We start from the raw sequence: 24,669 nt of genomic DNA on the forward strand, positions 1-24,669 counted from the left end.
TCTATTGCTGTTGTACTTGTTCATGGCTAGAAGACACCGCCACCTCACTGCAGACTACCTGGTCATCTGACTTACAGTCATTTTGCCCTCTCTCCTACCATGTTCCTTGAGTCTAAGATGCAGAAGCTGTGCTGTATCCCCAGGGGTGGGCACTCCGTGATTGGTTGTTCTGTGCATTTTGGCTCATTTCTTAGATAAATCCTGAATTGGGAGGAGGTGTTGCTCTGAATATCCCTAATGGGAGGCCAGGCAACTCAACTGCTTAGACAGTTACAGGTTTTGAATACTCAGTTCTCCGTGTCTATAATTTTCATTTTGAAAAGACGGTTTCAAGAAATAAAATGAAAATTCTAAAAAGAAGCCTTCTCTTATTCTTTCCTGCTTCTTCATTTGGGTGTATTTATATTTCAGCTCTCAAAGAATGAGGGGGCAATGATTTTCCTTCTCGAAAGAAAATTCAAACTACTGACATCTTTAAATAGATTTATACCCAAATTATACACTGTAAGTCTACCAGCAACTTCACAAAGAATCATCCACATGGCCTTTTGTATTGGGATCTTTTATATGATACTGAAACTCATGTAGGAGGGAGAAAATAATGATTAGGCTTAAGCAAAGTGAAAAGATATTTTCTCAGCTGGAAGCTGTTAATACTTCAGCTGATAGAGACTTGGAGAATAACTCCTCTGTTGTGTGTTTAACAAATAAATATACAAGCACCAGAATAATTCACAGGCTGAGGAATCGCAGGAGGGAGATGGCAGTTGAGCAGATCCGAGACTGATCGTTTTCCTGCTCCTGGGATGTTGTTCTTTTGCCCTAAGCATCAGAGTGACAGCCCTTCTGCAGGTTGGCTCCAGTCCTGTGGGCCTTGCTCTCTCTGAGTAATACTCGCCAGCAGCTTTACACGTTCACAGAGGACACAGAATTGGTGGAAACGCAGGTGGAGTGTTTGGAATTTTAGCTCCCCTCTGAGTATTTTTTAAAAATTTAAATGCTTTTTTTCCAAAGTGATTCGTGTGAATAAAAAAATTTACGAAGCCTGGAAATGAAGAATTTATATAATAATCCCACTTCTGAGAAATACCAATTAGACCTGGAGACTATTTACTCCCTTTTTAAATCCTACAGGAGTCGTGTGTGTGTGTGTGTGTGTGTGTGTGTGTGTGTGTGAGCGCGTCTGCGTGCTTGTTTGCCAGAGGTTAACCTTGGTCCTCTTTCCTCAGGAACTATGGCAGTTTGAATAAGAATGCCTCACCCAGAGGTCCCCAGTTGGTGGAACTATTTGGGAAGAATTAGGAAGTGTGTCCTTGTTGGAGGAAATTTATCGCTGGGAGTGAGTTTTGATGCTTCAAAAGCCTGTATCCTTGTATCCTTCCCAATCAACTCTCTTTGTCTGGTGGTTGTGTCTCAAGATGTAAGCTCTCAGCTTCTGATTCAGTACCATGCTGCCTGCCTTCTGCCATGCTCTCATAATGATGGGCATGGACTCACTCTCTGACACCGTAAGACCACAACACTTTCCTTTATAAGTTGCCTTGGTCATGGCGCTTTGTCACAGTAATAGAAAAGTAAGTAGGACAGGAGCAATCCATTATGCTTTTCTCAGACAGGGTTTCTCATTGGTTTGGACCTTACTGGATGGTGATCCCCATGAAGTACCTACCTGATTCTGCCTACCCTGCGCTAGTATTACAAGTGAGTGCCCCCAATGCCTGGAATTTTGTAGATATGGATTGAACTCAGATCATTTGTAAGACAAACACCATACAAATGAAGCTATTTCCCCAACCCTATGGGTGTCTGTTTACTTGAACTAGAGTGTTAAATCCTTCACAATCAAGGTCTCATTTCTCAAGGGGAGAGTTGAAAGACTGAGCTAAGAACACTCCTATTTCTACTGTTGTTTCAAGAGTTTTGGAGGAGAGGAGAAAGAAGACATATGAGCCTTGTCACGAGAAAGGGCGGTCTTGGATCATGTTTTCCTTGTCTAGACTCTTACAGTTTTCCTCAGTGAGCCAGTGGAGGTGTCTGCTAAGCAACTGACATCATTGATCATCTCAGTGGTCGTAGAAGCGTATCGATCACAGACAGACTTCCACCTAGCAAATGCTGGGCTAAGACTGCACTCGCTTGGGTTTTTATAGTGGGATGATAGACACTGACTAGGTGGTCAGCACTCTGTTGTTTTTTTTCCCCCTTGGGTTGCTGCTCCCTGTAAATGGAAGGCATTCCTTATACACATGCATGGTTACAATGGTTACTGGAACACACCCTTTAGTTGGTCAACATAAATGGGCTCGGGATGGTAACATACAACTTCAGAGAGAACAGTCTAAATGAACCCATAAAACTACCACAGAATCCCAACATTTGCCAATTTTGTTTCAGTTCCCACCTTGGTACATTCGTTCCTTTCTTCTTCTGCTGCCATTGTCTTCTAAAGTAAATCTGAGTGATCCTGTGACTGCTTCAATAGGAAATTCTAAAAAGACAATATCCCCATAACCATGGTATCATTGATATGAAGCAAAATTAGCAGGAATTCTTTGAGGTTATCTAGTACTTATTTCAAGTTCAAATGTTCTTGACTGTCTAAAAAAATATTTTTTTCCTATTAGAATTCAATTAAATCCTATTCGAAGTGTTCTTTGTTTCAAAAATACTTTAAAGTAATAGTTCTCTATTGCCATTTAGTTCCAATCAATCAATCTGTTCTATGGCAGGGGTGGGGTGGGGGGTGGCCTGGGTCCTATGTGTCAGATAAGCACTCTAGTACTGACCTATAGCCTAGTCCCTTCTTATCTCTTATTTTGAGATAGTATCTCTCATTAACTTTCTCAGACTAGAGTTGATCTCATATCTTTTTGCCTCTGAAGCATCTGGAATGATAGGCCTGCCTTTATGTCATTTAATTTTTAAAGAAACAGTATTATTTCTCCTTAGAAATTCATGCTGGCTTTGGAGGGATATATATTTTTTTTAATCTGTAAGATTTCCTCTTTATTTTGCTAAGTGAGAGGCCATGTAGAACATCACATTATTAATATTTCTATTATCACATTAATAATGTCATAGTGGTGGGCCCAAATGACTGGGAGCTGATTGACAGGTCAAGAAAGAACATTTTAATCATAGGTTATAGAAAGTGGATTCAGGGAAACAAACTTCTATAAGGACAGCTATTCTGTGAATGGCCTTATTAATCAAGTCTGGTTTGGCTTTGTTAAAGAACATAACAAAACTTTGGTCTATGAGCCCTGGGATCTATAAGCCCCATTTCCATCTGCCTGTGTGTAACCACTGTGCTATCTCACCAGCATTGTGGCTGGCTGGGCCTTGTTAATAACACACCAATGGATTTTTAACCTTCTTCAGATTCCCACTAAGGTTCTGCTTAAGAATGGAGGCATAGTGCTGCCCCTGGAAAGTGTATGCATTCTACCAAAAATTAGGCAAACTCTAGTGTTCTTAAAAGCTACTCAACTGATAGTGTGGGTTGTGAATCCACAGGATACTGTAGGAACTGGAAAGGAAAAGCCAGTTCTTTCTTGACATGACCTTGTGATCAATCTGAGCCATCCTGCTAACTTTGGAACTCTAAATGAGCAGGAAGGGAGCGAACCAAGATTTCTCTTATGGCCCACTCCCATGGGGATTGCTCAGGACTTCTGGAACATTCTTTTTGGCTTCTCAGCTTCGTCTTTTAGAAGTGTTCTTCATTTTCTTTGTTCCCTAGAATTTAAGGTTCAGTTCAGATGGCAATTCCTTAGTGTGACTTTTCTAGGTGCCCATTTAGGTCTGTTTGCTTCTCTTCTGAACTTTCAAAGTGCTAGCATTTAATGTACCCACCAGGATTAGTGCTTCAGGCAAGATCAGAGCTAGTCTCATTTGTCTTTCTTTTTCTTTTTCTTCCTAAACGTCTTTGAAGATTATGGCCATGTATCTAGCCATCGAAAGAGAGAGGAGACTTGTCTCCAGTTAGCCCGTAAAACAGAAACAGCCCATCAGAAATGGGAGGAAACTGATGAACATTTATGCCTTGGGCCACTAGGAAATCTTATTTTATTTTTCAGTGTTTGATATATGCAAAAAGATCCTGTTGGACACAAGAAATGTAAAGAATGACAATAGCTAAACATTTTATGATACTTACGAGGTATCAGAAGATGGTCTAAGCTCTTGGCAGTTATTATTCATTTAATCCTTGAGACAATGTGATAAGGTTGGCACCGTTATTATCTCTGTTTATCTTGTGGGAGCACTGTGAATTCAAGCAACCTACCAAGGTTATACAAGCTGTAAGTGACAGAGCTGGGATTTAAACAAAGGCAGTGTGACTCAAAGAAAAGTAAGACGTAATCTCTTAGCTTTCAAATATTTACAATCTGAGGGATTTAACTACAGTGGGAATAGGTACATTCCCTAGAAATGAGCGTAACCAGCAACAGGAATCTGCGAATTTCAGGTTAGAGCATTATTGCATGAAGTCACAGCTGAGGCCAGTGGCTAGATGCTGGTTTCTCAGCAGGCACCAGGAGGAGAGTCCATTCTCACCACGGGCTGAGCTGGGCCCTCTGTTAAACTGTAAGGACTCCCACAGAGGGGATTATTGGGCCCTGTTCATCAGAAGTGACCAGGATGCTTGCTGTCTATGGAGCATGGCTTTATTCTTACAAACTCACCTTATGTTCACCAGAAAAACTAATTGCACAGTGCTGTTCGGTGGTATTGTCCCACTACCTCATGAGAAGCACCCTGAGGAGATGACCATTTTGGATTTTTCCTTAGAATTTCTTCTCAAAACAATAGTTCATGTGACTGCTGAGAAGCCACTGAACTGAAGCCACACGGGAGACTAGCCAAGTGCTAGGATGGCATTGCAGTCTCCACGAGCATTTCTCTGGGGAGCCAGGAATGTTCGGAGTAACCCTCCATCTTAAACACTGTAGTTTTTATTTTATTTTTGTTTTTGTTTTTGTTTTTTTCCAAATAGGTTTTCTGAGAAAGAGGGGGTTTTAAGGGCTTCTCTGGAGATGAATGACCATATAATCATCTGCTCTGGGGGCAAATGGTTCCCGAGCTCTGGCATAAATCTGAGCGGTTGTTGCCTTAGAAACAAGAAATGTTTTGTAATTCTCTTTCCTGGACAACCATTTAGGGTCTCTAATTTGCTCTCTTCTATCCACAGTTTCTAACCCTTTAACCCCAGGTGAGAAATCTTGATCCCCCCCACCCCCGTGAGGGATAACCAGCATCCTTTCTCATTTCCACAGACATTAAGCACATGGTGGGGACTGACCCTCTTCTTAAAGGAGGTCCAGTTGTGATGGCAGTGAGGAAATAAGCCACGACAGGACCCTGAGGGTTCAATGACATTTGTCCTATTTTTCTTGCTACTGCTGAGTTTCCTAGGAGGCAAGATTTTCGATGTAAAGCCTGAACGATCCTAGCAGGGACATGAGCAGTCCTCCAGGTGAGTTCTATGATGCTTCTGATTCCACCCACCCCTAGAATCATCTATGGAGGGCAGCTTAGGGCATAATTCCTGCTGGGTCTTCCAATGCTTATTCTTTTAAAGATCCCCTTACAGCAGACAGCTACATTATAGAAGCTGTTGGAAATATTACCTATGGCCAGATTCAGTCCAGCTCATTCAGCCTCAGTCAATTGATCAAGCTGCTTTCACAGAGTTCCTATAAATGCATGGCAGTGCATTAGGAAGTTGGAGATACAAAGATGAATAAGACCCAGTCTTGCTCACTGAGCCTCTTAGTCTAACGGGAAACGTGAAAGGACAAAGGGGCATCTGTCAGCGGGAGGGATGCTGTAACCAAAATGGCAGGCATAGAGAGGGGGCGCTCACGCAACCCTAACAATATGAGGCCAAGAAAGCCTTCGGGGATGCAGCGTTGTTGCAGTGGAAGATGGGAGCTTGGGTAGGTGTTTGACAGCTGGAGGGAAGAACATTTCTGGCAGACGTGATAGTATATTGAGAAAGCAGAGATGAGGAATGATCTGGTTGGATATCTAAAGAGCCACAGATGTGGTTAGGACATGGGGTGTGAAGTGGAAGAGAGATAACTAGGGGGAAGGGGGCATTTATAACAGTCACTGTTTGGTATCTTCATAACTGGTGATTTTGTGAGAGTGGTCCTCTTTTCAAGTACTAGGGTTCCTTTTATCTTGTTTCTCTGACCAGTGACTTGTTTGGTGAATGCCATCATGCTAAAATTCTGGCTAAAGGCAGTAAGGAGAGGTACATATATTGAGGATCTGTACAAAAGAAGCCCCATTATTCTGTCGCATGACTGCACATGTGGCAGCCATCTTGTGACCATGAGAACAGGAGACTTGGTGACAAGCTGACTGACTGATGATAGTGAAGAAGAAAGATGGAGGAAGAGCACCACATATTCTAGTTTGCTATCTGTTGCTGTGATAAAATGATGGCCAAAAACAACCGAGGGAGGAAAGGGTTTGCTTGGCTTCAAAATGACAGTTTGTCATTAAGGGATTTAATACAGGAACTCAAGGCAGGAAAGTAGAGGCAGGAACTGAAGCAGAGATCACTAAGGGATACTCCTTACCGGCTTGTTCCCAGACTCACATTCAGCTACCTGTTTCATAGTTCCCTGAACTACATCCCCAGGGGTGGTACTGCTCACAGTAGTCTGAGCCCTTCCACATCAATCATTAACCAAGAAAATGCTCCCACAGGCTTTCTTACAGTCCAGTCCAATAAAGGTAGTTACCCAGTTGATGGTTCTTCCCCAGATAACTCATAGATTTAGTTTCTTGATCCCAACTTCAGAATTGACTTTATCTTAAATTGTGTTTTTGTTGGTTGTTGGTACTAGCTTCCAGAGTAGTTTTGTGTATATGTTGTGATTTCAAAGATTTTAGCTTTCGACTTAAAGACTTTTAGTTTCAACATATACTTTTAGAAATATTCCTCCTTGAGGAAGCTCATTTTGGCCTCTTTGGCTTCTCCTTATTTTGCTTTCAGATAGGATTTGCTTGTAAACCTTGTGTTAGTCTCCAAGGCACTAATAATGGCTGTGAGTCACAAACATAGTCATCTGGGGATCGATATTGAAGGTCTGGCTACTTAACTTTGGCTTTGGTAAACACTGAATAGAAAATAATTGTCATATTACTTTCTGGAGACAATAGGGGTATGTCGGGGTCTCAAAGGTTTTCCAACACACAGAGAAGCTATATAGCAAAATGGCTTCTCACTTGCTACAACTGTTAGCAACCTAAGTGATGTGAAGATATTTAGTATTGGAAGTGTATACATTGCACCTCAGCATTATGGAAAGACCTCACTCTACGATGGAAACCTAGTGGTCTCTAATACATACAACCTTCCTGAGGACAGATTAATCAGTTCCTGGGGCAAAACTTCAGGCAGGCAGATGACTTGGAAGGGATGTCCTGAAGATTACATTTTTTTTATAAAATCACATTATTTATTTAGCGTGTGTACCTGGGCATGAATAAATGATGTCTGTGTGTGTGGTGATCAGAGGACGACTTGTATGAATCTCTCCTTCTACTGTGAGGACTATAAGAGATGGAATCCAGGTAACTGGGTTTGGCTGAGAATGCCTTCACTTGCTGAGCCGTCTCACCAGCCCCATCCTGTAGATTTATAATAGCAAAATACAGTTTTGTTTGCATTTCAGGCAACGACCCTTGCTCTAGAGTCATTAAGCTTGGAAATCAGTAGGCAGCGTGCAACAGGGATACAAAGTGGTGCGTGTTGTGTTTTAACAGTTCGAGGTGCCAAATATTAAGCTTCAGTCACACTTTCTATATTTTTCAAAAAGAATTGAACTCTACTGTGCTTATAAAAACAATACCACTTATAAATAAATCAAGCTATGAGGAAAACTGCAAAGAAGACAGGGAGTCTACATCCCACCATATAATGTAGCCACCATTAGCATTTGTGCTACCATTTTATTAATCTCTCTGTGTAGAGATATAGGGAAAATACAGGGAATGGTTATTTGGAATATTCAAAAACACTGTTTAACCTAGGCACTATATTAAGCATAGTGTTTTAACTTTAAAGTCCTATAAAAGGGAGATGAAGAAAATGGTTGGTAGACTAACAAATGCAAGTGCGTGTCTGCATATGCATATGTCGTTCACCTGTATGTGCAGGGCCACAAAGACCTACATCACTGTGTTCTGCAAACACTCTCCGCTTCATTTTTTTGAATACTGGCTTTCTCACTGAAGTTGGTGCTCTCTGATGAGGCCAGGCTAGCTGGTAGCAAGCACTAGGGATCCTCCTGTCTCTACATCTCCGGCACTAAGATTTCAAGTAGACATCACTGTACCCCCAACTTTTTAACGTGGATACTGGGGATCCAAATTCAGGTCTTTGTGTTTGTGTAGCAAGCATTTTATTGACTAGCCATCTTCCCATCCCTCTGATGCATGTTAACTAGGGGACAAATTTTTTTCTGAAGTGCTAAGTTGAGAAAAATACTTAATTTCAAAACAATGGAGTTTCATTAAGTTTGGGACTTTGAGTGTCAAATATGGGCAGTGTTGACTAAATGCACACACACACACACACACACACACACACACACACACGCGTGCTCTCTCTCTCTCTCGCACACACACACACACACACACACACACACACACACACACCTGAGAAGATACTAGTGCTTGCTGTAAAGACAGATAACTTGGACTTTAGTCTTCAGGATCCACACGGTGAGAGGAGAGACCAGACAAACCTGCAAGTTGTCCTCCGACTTCCACAGGCATGCCCCCACACAAAACAAACATAAATCTAAAAAGTTTAATAAATGGTTTAATAAAAAGATATAAATGGTGTTATTGGGCTTTTTTGTTATTTTATTTATTTACATTTCAAATATTGTTCCCCTTCTCGGTATTGTCCCCTCTGCAAATCCCCCATCCCATCCCTCATCCCCTTTGCATCTGAGAGCATACTCCCAACCCACCTACCCACCCACTCCTGCCTTACCCCTCTAGCATACTGTTTTATATCATTCACCTCTATGTGCTGTCTATACCCTGGGTATAACAGCTGTCGGTATAGGCCCCTTCATCTTACTCTAGGTGTAGACCAGCCCCCGCCCCCAGCAGCTCTTGTTCATGGACGCTCTAGTCTCATCACTGACTGATCTACCTCATCAGGGATGGATGTCTTTAATAAATGCTATTATGTATCTCTCAGCTCCAAAATAACAGCTATCGATTTTTGTTAATTTTTTTCTCCCTTAGAATTCCACAGATTTTTCACTCACATCTGTAGCTGACCGTAGCTGAGGCCAGCCTGTGTTTTTCCCTTTATATATGTCTTATGATTTTGGCTTGAATGGCCACTTTACATTTCCCTTGCTGTTCAAAGTGCAATAACTCACCACCATATGTAATTTGTTTCTGAACGGCGAGATTCTCTTTGGGTTTTTCTCTTCATATATTTTGGGGGGAGAGGGTTACAGTTGTTGTAGTTCCTTTTCTGAATGCTGGGTACCTGTGTGTTGCATCTCTGGGGAGTGCCTTCTATATCTATCATCCTCTCTATATTTTACAGCCTTGTTATTGTCTGTTTTATTTTGTGTGAGTTAGTCTTCTGTCCTTAGTCTCATTTTTTAAGTCATGCTAATATTACATTTTTTTCCCCCTGCTGTGGCTTTCAACACGTAAATTTTATTTTCTAAGACTTACAGTTTTTTATGAGGTGTCTAGTGCCGAGGCATAATTTCTTGAGTGAGATTTGCTTTGTGTCTGTATTCTTTTCTTAATTTTGTGCTATCCTAAACTTTTAAGATTACTGATTAATACTTATCCTAGGTAGGCCCTGAGTGGTATTGGTAACTGAGTTTGAGCAAACATCAGTCAGTTATAATATGTGGGCAGGACGGGAGGATCCCCATTTGGCTCAGTGTTCGAGCAGCAGCTGACACTCAGTGTCCCACATGTCACGAATTCATCCTGTTGAAATCTGACTCACCGCCTCCCTCTCCCCACCCATGATCACTGAGTTTGCCATCTGCTGCCCTATCTTACTAGGTAGGATGAGACGTCCTCCCTGCCTGGGCTCTATCTTCTGTCATTCTGAAAGTTAATTTGGACCTCCACAGGCTGTTCCATGGTAATTTTGAGGACTGTCATGGTTTCAAAAAAGTCTTGCAGTAGCGTTGGGGTTGGCCACTATGGTGGGTCTGCTCAGCACCCTACCAAAGAAATAATGGTCCTATTCTCCAATGTTGAAGAATTTTACAGATATGGGTTTCTGAGTTGTCTTTAAGTGATCTGACCAGTTTTCTTACACGATCTAGAAGCATCTGCCCTCTTATAGAAGGTTACAGTTCTTACACTCCTTGATTTTCCTTGACTTAGCCTATGTCAGCACTTATGCGGTAAGCCCCAGCACCTGCAAGATTTGAGTGGGTAATTACTTCTTAATCAAAGGGCTGTTGAGTCAACCTTTTGGGTGACTATTTTTGGAATGTGCAGTAGGTAGTGGCCTCGTGTCAGATGCTGGAGATATATAGACAAAGAGAGGTGCCTCCATTCCTAAGATGTTCCCAACTGGGTGGAGACCATCAAAACTCCTCAGATAGGAGTAACACCAGATAACATACACCTCTGCTCTGCACATGACACAACGTATATCAACCAGCTTATGAGAAGTGCAGCCAGACCTACTGCATGTTTGGGAAGCAAATACTGATAATGGGTGCCTGTAAGAAAGTATTTGGGCTGGTTTTTAAATGGATTTATAGGTTTTTACTGAGAGGATGTGTGAGAAAGTGGACTCTCAAGAAAAGGTATGGCTTCAAATAGGCCAGAATACAGAGATGAACAAAGCAGGAGTGAAATCAGCACTGAAGTTCATGCTGCTGGAGACTCTGGTTTCATTCTTAGCTGGAAACCTGGCTGAGAGTAGGGTCCCCAATGAAGGAGTTAGAAAAAGGACTGAGGTAACTGAGGGTTGTTTGGGACTCCATAGGAAGAACAACAATATTAACCAACCAGACATCCTAGAGCTCCCAGGCACTAAACCACCAACCAGAGTACACATGGGGGAATCCATGTTTCTAGCTGCATATGTAGCAGAGGATGGGCCTTATCAGGCATCAGTGGGAGGAGAGTCCCTTGGTCCTGTGAAGGCTCAATTCCCCAGTGTAGGGGTGATGCCAGGGGGAATGCCAGGGCAGAGAGATGGGAGGGAGTAGGTGGGTGGGTGGGGATGGGGGTATCTGAAGGGGAAACCAGGAAAGGGGATAACGTTTGAAATGTAAATAAAGAAAATATCTGATAAAAGAAAAGAAAAGAAAAGAAAAGAAAAGAAAAGAAAACCTTGCTTACCATGAGAACTGCAGTGCTGGGTTTGGGATGCATCCTTTGTCCAGAGAGAATATGCTTTGGGTTTCAACAAGGACTGCTAGGATCAAAGTGAAGGTTTTATTGGATTATATTATCCTTGAGCTGGATAGATTAAAATGGGAGAAATGAAGAGGAGCTGAGACTTATGGCTACCTTTTATATATGGATCTCTGTGAACTTAAGAAAAGGCATCAGAATATTTATGAGCTTTACCTGCTAAAACTTAAATTTAAAAATTGCAAATGCTTTATGTCTTGATGTGTGCCCATTTATCCATTATCCCATAGCTGGAGAATCCTTTCTGACTAAAGAGACTTGAACCCTTTTTACTTTACAAGTGACCTTTTATTTGGTTAGTTTTGAGATGCTCTAATCTCTCATTTTTGGAATTCTTACTACACATAAATATAAGAAGTTCTGGACCATTTCCCATGTGTTTCTCATTTGTTTAATTCTTTGCCATGTTTATCTCTTATGGTTCAAGTTGGGGGATGCTTCTAGAACTAGTACTGGAACTAAATCACTTAGCTTTTGTGCAGAATCTACCACATACTGAATTGGTTGTATTTTAAAAGGCGCCTGTCATTATTAATCACTAATAACCATTTTATGTTGTTGAGGATAGCATTCTAAGCAGTTTTTAAAAGAACCTGTGTGAAGTAGTCCCACATCACTCTTCCAGAACACGCCAACAAAAGTTAGATTTGTTTGCATTTGAAGGCAAAGGAAACTGAGACTCAAAAGTTTGTAAAACTTGTCTCGAGTTCCCACTATAACTTGAGGAAACATTTGCAACAGTTTCCCTCACTGTGTGACTCAGGAAAAACAAAGCAGGTGGCTTTATTCCCTCCCCTTGCTCATATCATGAAGAGAGGAGAGACAGGCATGTGGAGAGCTTACAATGAGGAGCTGATACCAAAGATGCTGAACACTACGAAAGGGAAGGTATGTAATTTATTAGTGCTTCCACCCCCAGAGCTTCAACCTTCTAAGTCTGGACCCAGTTTGATGGGTTTAGAGAAGGCACTACAGCATGTCACTTAAACCTAAATTGGTGTGCTAGGCTCTGGACCAGAACAGCTGCATCCAAACACTTCACTGGTAAGCTTATATGTCTCATTTCTTGTTTGCCAAATACATGCCATCACACTCTCGAGGAAGTGGGAGAAAGAAGGGGAAGTCATGGTGGGGATAGGGGGGCAGCTGGAGAAATGAAGGTTCGAGTCCAGCATGGTCAGTACATTTTAGCCACCTGTCCTTTTGGGCTCTCCATGCTGACAGGCATCAGTGAGGAATGGAAGGCTACCTTTTGTGGACTCATCATTTTTCTCATGCTGCTGCCGGGGTAAGGGCACAGATGTCCTACTTCATGGTAGTCACTGCTAGCATAAGCCCGGTTTTCATACCTCATTCTCAAATTTTTACCTCTCTAGACTCAGGCAAGCCTTTCCTCCTTTTCCTAAAGTTGAGGAAGTCTAGAGACACAGATATCGATTTTGACAGCTTAGATATACTTTAAAACAGTCTCATATTCACACAAAGAACAGAAGGAACGTGAACTTTAAAAAGCTAACTCAAAGGTATCGAGCTGATTTTAGAAAGAACTTGCTTTGATTTCTCATGAATTTTGTGCATCTCGAGAGAAGGAAAGCCTCTAAGCCTCTAAGAGTATCCAGGCTGGCAGACTAGGAACTTTCCCAGGACCTCCCCGGTTCCAGTTTTACGTGACCCTAAAACCTCTTCACAGAATAATAGTCTGACCTGGATCCTGTGTGCTCTGAACATTTCCTGTTCCTACCTGTTTGATCTTGTGGGGGAAAAAAAGCCAGAACAACCGAGGGTGTAAGGTAGTGTTGAAGACGTCCTCTTTGTAGCTTCTTCAGTGTGTCTGGGTTCAGCAGCACCTGCTTTGCTGTAGAAAAAACAGTTGGCTAAGATTATGGCATCACTGATCATTGAACATTTTAAAGAACAGGAACAGTGAGAAAGCTCGATACAGATGACAGGTGGTGCTCTTGGTTTCCCCTCTGTGAGTCAGGCAGCATGACAAACTCTGAGACAGCCACGGGGGTGGTAAGGACTTGAGGGTGGCATCCTGTGACTGCACTGGGGGTTGAGTTTGGTTTGGGAATTGCTAAAGGGTGCAAGGAGACAGGAAGAGATTTGATCATGTTTAAAGGAGAATGATGGACACTGAGAAGGAATCACTCAGACTCTTGACACATCGACCATGCATTCTTTACAGAAGAACCTGACATGGCAGTGATTCTGGTGACCTGCCCTCACTGCAAGCAGAAAGCACAAATGATATCAGAAATGAGTTCTTTAAACCAGTAACTTAAAATCGTAATCAACTGTGGTACTGTGAAAGACACTATTAGAAATATGAAATGATATACCAGATGACCACCTAAAACAAAGATTGTGTGGTTGTCTGGCTTAGTGGGGGCCTTGCCAGTGACCTGTTTGAACAGCTACATACACGGCTAATAGCTACAGTTGACACTTTTTCCATGTTCTCTGTCTCTATTTGATCCCGGGTGAGCTGGCTTCCATCCAAGCTCCACTGTGGAGATGGTTTCCATCAAAGTCACTGGTAGCTCTCTTTTGCTAGACTCCAATCACCTCTGTCCCTGTGGCGTTTCACACTTCAGAGACATCAAGCGTAACATAACTTTTTGGAACTAGCATCTTCCCTTGACTGCTATGGCATCCAACATACCCAGTCTGTTTCTTCCAACCTTATTGACATTTTTATTCTTCGGTTACTTAGCGATTCTATTTCTTTTCGGTATCTACATGTTGGGATGCCTCAGGCCTCTGCTTAGGAGTCCCTCATTGTTTCTACCTCAGTTAATTCTATTCAATGGCTTTAAAGTCTGTCCACAGATCCCTTGGCATTCATTCCCTGGAGTTTGGATTGAACACAAGGATTTGTTAATAATCGATAGGGCATAACAAAAGAATTGATTTAACATAGAAGGGAAAATAAATAAATAAAAAGACCACAAAGCTCCCATTTGCTTCTCTTGGGGTTTGGGTCTTTGACAACTTGGGCTGGCAGCATTGACAAGAGCAGTTAGGAAGCCAGGCATTTAGAGAAGCCATGAGCAGTACTATAGCCGAGGACCCTTTATTGTGGGACACAGACGAGCTTTTACCATTTTGCTTGTCATTATTTATTTTGTGGTGTTAGTGAGCAAACCCAGGATCTTGTGCATATTAAGCAAATACAGTGTTAATAGCCTAAGCATGTGGTTTCTCCAGACAATAGTCAAGGGCTGTCTTTCAACTGATGGTTCTCCTGTCTCCTCTTTTCTAGTGCTGGAATTATAGAGTGTGCCGTGATACTGAGCTTGCTTGTCAACTATAAGCTTACAGAATGTATGAGGAACATGAAATGTTTATTTTCTGTCACTAGATTTGGGGTGGTTTGTTCTACACCAGTATAAGTGATAATGTCCTTAGGAGGCCTCATTTAGTCCTATACTATTGAGTATCACATGTAAATGCTCATGGGTCCAAGTCTGCTTTCCAGTCCTGATCTTTTCCTCCAGACTCCACTTTTAAATCCAATTACCCAAGTGTCAACATTAACTTTTCATGTATTCAAGAATTTCAACATCTGAAATTTAATGTGTTCCAGAAGTCTTGGCAGCAAGCCTTGACCTTCAACTCTTCTTCTTGCCTTTTCCTCATCTCTGCATACATCCCATTTTTCAAGTCAAAATTCTACTAGTTTTGTTTCTACCTTTTGCTCCCAAGATGACAGCATGCCATAGCAAGTTTTCAAGGTCACATTAAAGTCTAGCTGAATGGGCCTCCCTCTCTTCATGTCATCTCTCAGGATCCTTCATTAGGTGTTACTTTCCAAATAGAGGCTCAAACCATGGAACCTGAACCTGGGAATGGGCGTGGCATGGACATGCACACGAGAGCACACATGCCCACGAGAGCACACACCTTGACTTTGTGACTTAAGTTTCACCACCATTGCCATGTTCTAGCATCTAGAAGCAAGTCACTAAGCCTGGGTCATGCTCAAGGAGAAAAACTTACACATGGCCACAAGCACCATAAGTTGGAATCTGTTTGAAGTTACCTACGACGCGGATACAGAGTAAGTCTTCAAAATCATATCACATCATCTTACCCCTCTCTAAAAACTCCTAAAGACCTTTGCTGCTCTTTAGAATGAAATACAATTTCTTGTTATTTACAGACTCCTGCATGTCGAGCTTTGTCCTACCTCTGACATTATTATTATTATTATTATTATTATTATTATTATTATTATTGTTGTTGTTGTTGTTAATTTCTTGCCTCCATTTTGTTCCAATGACTTGCTTCTCTTCCTGCTCACTGCATTGTCGCATGCATTTCATCGCTGGGTTTTGCATAGATATTTCACCCTATGCATCTCTTTCTCTTTGGTTTATCTCTCTGAGTTTTCTTCACTTTAAGGTCACATCCAGTCATGCCCCCATGAGTGAGGCAGACAGAGATCTCTAAGTCCAACTTGCAGTTTCTCTTAAGTTTTTATAGTGTTCTTACCTCTGTATGTTTATTAAATTTTCCCTCTTTGTTCTTCTCTCCCACAGTATAATTGGTTGCTCCTTTGGTTCTGGTTTTTGCTCATTCAGTCTGTATCTTCAGCAACACCAGGCTCTGTTACCAGAGACTTCTGAATGCACGTTCCGTTAATAAGTTTATAACAGTGGCTAATACTAACATGACATTCACAAGGCGAGGAAAGCATAGAAATGTAGAAAAGCAGTCTCCAGAATGTCCTCTGAAGCTACCCTTTTACCCTGGAACAGATAACGTTTGTAAATATCTCAGCTCTCCCATACTATAGTGCTGGAATAGCTTTCAGAGGTTGTCCTGGGTTTTCAGCAGGAGGAGAACAACTCTCATTATGATCTGAAAATAATCTCTTGCTCCGAAGATGTTATTGACTTGGTGATACTTCCTGCGTTCCAATACCCAATGCCTCCTTGGCTGTGACAGACAGGTGTTCGCCATGTAATTGCTCCATTCGCTTCTCCACATGGAACTAAACATACAGACCTGGCTCCACTGTCCCAGTGTCACTTGCCAACAGGTTGGGACACCTTTTTTTTGAAGTGAGTTGGAAATGTTCCAGGGAGGAATGTCTCCTGCCCAGACAATGATAAAACAGTAGAGAACAGCGCCACATCAATCACCAAGTATGAGCTAGATAGACAACCAGCTTCCCCTTCCTTCCCAGCTGAAAAGGAACAACAGTAATGGCTTGAGAGTCAGGAAGAAAATGGTCACCAGATACAAACAATTCATTGAGAAATATCCAGGATACCTTTGGGAGGTGTGCATCAAAGCTGTCTCTCCTCAGAGAGCCAGGCTTTTTAGCTGGATGTGCACAGAGGACCTACCCAGGCCATTTCTTTTTTAAATAGATGCTGTCTTCAGGTAGAAAAGAATGATATTTTTTGTTTAAGTCAAACATTCACCTGAACAAATAGCAGATGTTGATGAATATTAATTTGTGCTTAGATTAATGCCTCAAAGTGTCAATTTAATTTCTGTTTTACTCTTCAGCCCTTGATTGTAATGAGCTACTTCAGGATGTGGGGAGCCTACACCTGGCTGGGGGAGTGCTAGAGGCCTCCAGAGAGTGAAGCTGAGTCCTTGGGCTTTTGTTTTTCTGAAAGAGGACACTTTCAACTGTGTCCAGATGCCCCTGAAAGCTACTCAGCCGTACGCTGTTCCAGTAGAGATATGGTATGTGAGGGCAGAGTCCAAGAGAGGGAACAGAGATAGAAAGAGATGCTTTTGTAGGAGAAACCAGTGTAACTGAGTGATTGTCCAAGCTGAATTCGATGCTCCAAGCTAAAAAAGGTGCTTGGTATCCTTCTCCCTCCCCTGTCCCTGCCTCTCTCCTCCTCTCCACCCCGTGTGTGAGAGAAAGAGTGTGTGTGTATGAGTGTGTATGAAGGGGAGAGGGAGGGAGGGAAGAAGGGAGAGAGAGAGAGAGAGAGAGAGAGAGAGAGAGAGAGAGAGAGAGAGAGAGAGAATATGTGCCTGTATCTGTGTCTGTGTGCACATGCATGTGAAGGCAAGAGATCAATTTTGGCATCAATCACTTCTATTTTAGTTTTTGAGAGAGAGCCTCCCATGGAGTGTGGAGCTTATTCAGATAGAATGGTAGGCCAGCAAATCTCTGAGGATCGTCTTGTTTCTGTTTCCACAGACCTGGGTGTGCAGACGTGGAAAGCCACGCCCAGCCTTTACATGATGGTGCAGATGAATTTCAGATCCTCACAGTGTGCAAGCACTTACTGTCTGAATCATCCCCTTAGCTCTCATTTTTAACCTGTCATGCTCTATTTCTGGTTGGGGCTTTTTAGGTCCCTGAGAAATTTAATGCTAATTTGTTCCTCATTGGTCTACAGGGTATGGGAGAAAGCGTGTCTTTAGAGTTAAGCATATTGGAGTTTAATTGGAGCTCTTAGAGAATGTGCATCTCACCAGCTTAGGCATGTTTTCTCCAGCTTTCTTGAGCCTCAGCGTTCTCATCTATAGAACAGAACTGTGGGGCAAACTGACTGACCCTGTGCTTAGCAATGGTCCGTCATCAAGCACATGCCATGCATGAGGTTTTCTCCTCTCATCTCTCCCAGTAGATAAGCCCATCCTCCAACCTGCCTTGGTAACTTGGTAAGTAAATGTGACATACATACTTCTGTTTTGAGTTTCTCACTATAATAATGACTGTTGTGATTTTAAAAAGACACCACAACACCATATTCTACATGTGTCATATTTCTTTATTGACATACGCTGCTTTTCTCTGTCAGATGGACAAATAGGTTGGGTCTTGCTTATAGCTAATTGCTCCCTGGCTCCCCAGTCTCTATCTTGCCTGGGCCTTGTTTTGTCATTTTACCCTCCCTCCCACCACCATCACCACCACCACCACACTATCCACACAACTCTGAGAACCCAGGCTCTACACACACTACAATTGAGAAAGTCCCGAGACATGCCGATATGTGTAATCCAAGATCTAACTATGCCCTTGAAACTATGGATGGCAGATTTAAGTAGGCTTCATGGATTCTGAATTTTTCTAGATCCCTCTGTGTTGTTTCTGGTTAACTAAAAATAATGGAAATGTATTATCTTATAGGTGAGGAGAGTAGATATCCAAAATCAAGATGATCATTCTGAAGTCTAGATGCAAGAGTGTTTTCTTGCAACTGTCGCTTGGTGTTCCTTGCATAGGGCTGTGTACCTTCAGTCTCTGCCTCTAACTTCATAGCATATTGTCTCTGTGTAAAGGAAACTTATTTTACATATCACCATTTCCATTTTAGACTCCATTTTATCATAGGGAGAAGTTAAATTCAAGGTCCTAGGCTCTAGGGGAGCTGGGGACTTCCCAATATGCAAATAGCTTCTGTTGTAAGGAAACAGTTGTCTGAGTCTAGACACCTCACAGACAACTTATAAGGAGACAGTTATCTGAGTCTAGACACGTCGAGGACAACTTTTCCATCTCGTTGGCCAGGTTAAACTAAGTTCACGTTCCCAGACCCAGTAACCAACTCTTATGTTGATTGATGGAAATTCCCTTACTCAACCCCTTATGTCAAAATATGATTTGATAGTGCAACAGCCCACCTAGATGCCCCTCTCTTTATGGTTTCACCCTTTAAATATACTGTGCAAAGTCCTTCAGGGTCCTGTACAGCTCCCAAATCTGTTGTGATGCCCTGATGGATTAGTAGCAGTTTGATTACAATAAATGTCATCTGTGTTAACATTGTGCTTGAGTTATGTTGGATTTAAATGGACTGCAAACACATACCTGTGTATACCTGTGTGTTAATTTCCCCTTATTATGAGGATTTTAGTCATAATGGGTTATAGTCCATCCTAATCACCTGCTCTGAAGTTAGTTGACTTTACAGAATCTCTGTTTTTGGAGACGGTCACTCCCTGTGATACTAGAGCTGAGGACTTTAACAGTCAGCAGTGTAGACAATGTCTCACTTCTTCCTCCTTAGGATTCTGACCAGTGTTTTCAGCCTTACCTGAATTCCAAGGGAACAACAGAGTTCTTCTCAAGTTTCTCGTTCACAAAATTTCATCATTTAGCCCTTTCAACATGTTTGGCGTGGTACTTTTATCTTTGGGATTTTATCAAACTTCCAAGTAGCCTAGAAATCACAGTTTTGGTCCCAGTTTGCAAGAGAGAAACGTAACCACATTAAGGAGTTAGCTTGCCCGTTCCTTCACAGAGGACGTGCAAGGGGGTTGCATTTAACTTAAAGCTTCTTACTTAGAGTCTGTTTGTCAGGTCAAAAGTGTATTGATTCATCAATAGCTTTTATTTCCTCTTCTATTATTTCATCTCCACCCTTGACCCTGGAAACTCCTCTGCCCTTGATCTCTTCTTTCTCTCAGTGTTCTCTGGTCACCCTAGATTTCTTTTTGGCTGCTTCAGTGGCTTTGGCTCTTCCTTTCACCTCAGACCAGCAATTTGGACTTCTACTGTGTGCTTTCTTCCCTGTAAGTGTTGTCTGTTGCCTTGCCGTGACTTTACTCTCCCCCTCTATTTTTGGTGCCTCTCCCTTTGTTCTCATAATCTTTTAAACGTGCAGCATGCTGACCCTAATGCCACTCATCTACTTCTGAATGGAGCACTCACTTTCCATTCCTTCATATATATTGGGGACATTAACATAGCTCCTTACTGCTTCTGATTCATATGTCTCATAGCCTCTAATGTGTTTTGAATGATCCTAAAATGCCATTTGGAACGGGAACACAGCCTTGTTCCCCCTCTCTACTGCTCCTTCCAGGCACAAGACTGGTCCCCTGGGTGATAGCATATACTTGTTTCTAAGCACTCAGAGATGCCCTTTTGCTAAGGTTACTGTATTGTGCTTTTTCAACAAAGACTAAAGGGAGTCTAGATGTCCAACTGTTTCTCTAAGTATCTGAGTGCCGGGCTGGCAAGAGCTATTTGAACTCATTTAACAGATCACTTGGCTGACAGTTCTACTTAAAGGAATGTCTACCCTATGAAGGGAGACACATAACCTATATTTAACTTCCAGAGAAAGAAGTGGAGTTATTCCCCTGGTGGAATTAAAAGAATTCCACACCTTCAGGCTTCATATTTTCTTCTTCCTCCATTATTCTTGTTCATATTCTCCTCTTCTTTCTCTCCCTTTATGTGCTAAATATATACTGGGAAATGTCAAATCTAATTCCCTTGTCTTGATGCCTTGCCCAAGTTCCATATCTGTATTTTTAGCTACCTGCTATTCACTTGGATGTCCTACAGATAACTCTTGCTTTGTCTCTCATCCTTCCTTGTGCCTCCTCCCTTTTCCTACTTTGGATTTTAGTCACTGACATCAGTCACACTCCATCATCCAAATGAGGGTGTCCCTTCTTTGCCAGATTGATTGACAAACTCTGAGATTCCAACTTGAAATGCACCTATATCTGTTTCCTTATGATCCTTGGCCTCATTAACATTTCTCACGGAACACGGCATGGTCAGCCGATATTTCTTTTCAATCTATTTTTATTTCAGTCCAAAGTGACTTCTTAATAAAATTAAAGGTCATCATATCACTGTCTTGCCTTGAAATTGCTGCTGTCTTCCCTGCCTGAGATAAATCTCCGGAGTCCATGTGTTTCAATTCTGGACTTTCTTAAATCTATCTGTGACTTATCTCCCATTCTTCAAACTTTTCCCCCTATCTCCAAGCATACCAAAGTCCTGACTAGTTATGATTTCTCTTTGTGTCTCAGACAACACTCCTTTGTATTTCCACATGCCAGTGGTTTCTCTCGGTTAGATGCCTTTTCTTACCTTTTTACCTCATACATTTTTTCTTATTTTCATAATCTACAGCAATGTGAAGTTCATGGTGAATTGATAGTAATTCCCTTAGTCAGAGTTGGTGACTATTAGTTTTCTGTTTAGTGACTAGTTCCTGATATAATCAACAAATAATGTGTGTGTGTGTGTGTGTGTGTAATACATACACATAATTCATATATTATGTAAGGATATAACTAACACACACACATACACACACACACGTACTGGAGATGTAGTTCACTGGCATGGCACTAACTCTGCAAAAACCAAACTTAATACAACGATAATAATGACCAAAATATACATAGGAATTCAAGGTTAAGCAGCACAAAGAAATGTTACATATTTAAGGTGATAAAATTCCTAACTATTCTTCTTGCTGAGCGCCGCCAACGTGGTGTTCAGGCGTTTCATGGAGGTTGACCGAGTGGCCTACATCTCCTTTGGGCCCCATGCTGGAAAGCTGGTCGCAATTGTAGATGTTATTGATCAAAACAGGGCTTTAGTGGATGGACCCTGCACTAGGGTGAGGAGGCAGGCCATGCCTTTCAAATGCATGCAGCTCACTGACTTCATCCTCAAGTTCCCACACAGTGCAAGCCAGAAGTATGTACAGAAGGCTTGGGAGAAGGCAGACATCAATACGAAATGGGCCGCCACACGATGGGCCAAGAAAATTGATGCCAGGGAAAGGAAAGGCAAGATGACAAATTTTGATCAGTTCAAAGTCATGAAGGCAAAGAAAACGAGGAACAGAATAATCAAGACTGAAGTGAAGAAACTCCAGAGAGCTGCTCTCCTGAAAGCTTCTAAAGAAGCCGCTGTTGCTAAGGCTGCCATTGCGGCCGCAGTAGCAGCTAAAGCCAAGGTCCCAGCCAAGAAGGCGACAGGACCAGGCCAGAAGGCCGCAGGCCAGAAAACTCCTGCACAGAAGGCTGCAGGCCAGAAGGCAGCGACCCCTGCTAAAGGTCAGAAGGGTCAGAAGACCCCGGCCCAGAAGGCACCCGCTCCAAAGGCAGCCGGCAAGAAAGCATGAGGAAGCTACACAAAGAGTAAATGTTCTTTTTGACTGAAAAAAAAATTCCTAACTATTTTGGGTTTTGGTCTTATATATCCTCTCTCTATATAAGATATAGAGTAATCTTATGTCTCATGAATATATATAATTATTATAATCAACATTTTTTTTCTTAAAGGGTGGTCGGGATTATATCATGGGTGGGCTGAGCGAACAGTCTACTTGCCTTGGGTAATGCAGATGCTAGAGAATGGCCACAGTGTATCTCTGAGCTCCTAAGCCCTCCTCCAACCCCCACCTCCACTGAACAAGATCAGTCCATGCTGTTGTTGTATTCATACAACAAACCAACTCACACCCCTGGAAGTGGCAGTAACTAAGCCCCAAGAGCCAAGGGAAGCATCTCACAAGGATGTTATGTGACCTGGGGAGCCCCACTGTCCCCTCTCTCATAACAGCCAGCACATAGCAGGGTGATTCCTGGCTGCCTGTGAGCAAGACCGTCATCTCTGTCCAATGTCTCCCTAAAAGAGTTTAATTAGAAAATAGACTCATGATATTGGCTCCCAGCCTATTGTCTGATGGCAAGGGGAGTCTCCATCCTCAGACCCAACGTGGTGGCAGCTTCACTCATGCATTCACACATCAGGTAACAGTCCCTAATGGAACATATGAGACTGTATGTGCGATGTCCTACCCATCACCTATAGCTCCGATCTTTAAGTTCCTCTGGAAAGGATCTCACTGCCTATCAGCTCCTTCACACCAAAGGCCAGAGGACATAGCTGCCTAAATTGCTTTGCCCAGGTTCATCTCTCAAGCCGAAGGTTTTTCAGAGGCAGCTAATGGTTGTCATAGGGAGGAACACAAAGGGCTCTTGGACATGCTTCTTTGTAAGCGTCCAGGGAACATTTTCGGGCTCTGCAAAGATTGCTTTACAGAGCAATTTTCACCATTATCTGCCGAGAATAAAACCTACTTTACGAAATTAAATTAGCCAGTCTTTCCTCCCAGATTCATTTTTCCTCCCTTAGTGTGAGAAACCCATCTCTATTTAGCAGGCCATGTAACCTCTCCTACCTCGTTGTTCAAATCATTTAGTAAAATAAAAAGCCTTTAGAAAAGGAGGTTGCAAATGTAAACACGAGTGCAATTAAGATCTCAACTCCATTACATTAATATAAGTACTTTGCACGGGAGTTCATTACGATGCGCATCAGGGTTTTAATGTTTTCTCCAGTTAGTCCTATCCTTAGTTAGAAGGAAATGGCATGCTATAGGAAACAGTTGCCTGTTGGTTTGGAAAATAGTTCGAATAGGATTCCATTGTGATTAATTAAACTCACGCTCGATAAAGTAGGAAGAGCCAAACCGTTGTTCTTCAAATTGACAGCCTAAAAAAAAAAATCATAACATTAAATTTAAATTTTCCTGAATAATAATACATTATGGAAATCACTCTTCCCCGACCCCTTCTGCTAGAAATGTGGTGAGCCCTCGTTTTCCCCCTATGTGAAGAGTAGAGGCACAAACAAGAATGAGGAAAATGGAAGGAAGGGGTTCTTAATGAGCAAGCATAGGCATGATAATATGGATAAAAGCCTTTATTTTCTCTCCATTACCTGCAAATTATTTTCTTCAAACATTTTTGTCAGACAAGGCGTTGTCTTGGCAGTCAGCTCTAAATGTGTGCTGCCTTGCTGAGGAAGGGCTGGACATCTTTCTCTTTGTGTAACAGCCTTCTTGGAAGTCATCGCCCAAATTGCAATACTGCTCTTGTCCCCCCCCCCCCGCCCCAGTTCCTTTGCTAGCCTGGCCCTCCAGCAGGGCTATCAGGAAATAACCATTGTCAGCTCTGAAAATATGAGGCAAGCCACATCAGGGCATCAGGACCTTATAACTAGCATGTCTGCAAAGGGGATAATGAGCTCTGCTTTGAAAAGGGCCCCTTTCCAGCCAGCCTTTCCTCCTCTCCTGCTCTATTATGCCTTCCCCTTGTTGTTCTGTCTCCCTGTGTCATGCGTCACATCTGTGATTTTCTGAGTGTCCACATCCCTCCTCAGCCAGTGCATCAATTTCCTCTTCCCAACCACTACCTGAGCCCCAGCCCCTTCCTCTGCCAGCTCCCCCCAGACCCCCGCCCTCCATCTACTCACTAGTCCTCTAAATTCTAAGTCTCTCAGTTGCAATCAAGATCCTTGAAGCCAAATAAGGAGTGATGGAGCACATCTCTGGAGAGGGTCTTATATTAACTGGCAAGACTCGGGAACTGCTATTAATGAATAAAGGCAGTTCCCCCGGGGGTCAGCCAGTGTTACTAGGGCAGCACATTCAAATAGTCTTTGTCATTGGGAAATTCAGTGGGGGAGTC

General features: G+C 42.3%; 1 pseudogene across 1 annotated transcript; it reads left to right on the plus strand.

Annotated features, from left to right (window-relative positions):
• Positions 1-10,805: 10,805 nt before the first annotated feature.
• Positions 10,806-22,353, plus strand: Rpl14l1 (ribosomal protein L14 like 1; annotated as a pseudogene). Its single transcript, NR_178220.1, has 2 exons — positions 10,806-11,239; positions 21,686-22,353. The product of NR_178220.1 is annotated as a ribosomal protein L14 like 1 (transcript).
• Positions 22,354-24,669: the final 2,316 nt, after the last annotated feature.

This window comes from Rattus norvegicus, chromosome 15, assembly GCF_036323735.1.
Source record: "Rattus norvegicus strain BN/NHsdMcwi chromosome 15, GRCr8, whole genome shotgun sequence".
Classification (NCBI taxonomy): domain Eukaryota; kingdom Metazoa; phylum Chordata; class Mammalia; order Rodentia; family Muridae; genus Rattus; species Rattus norvegicus.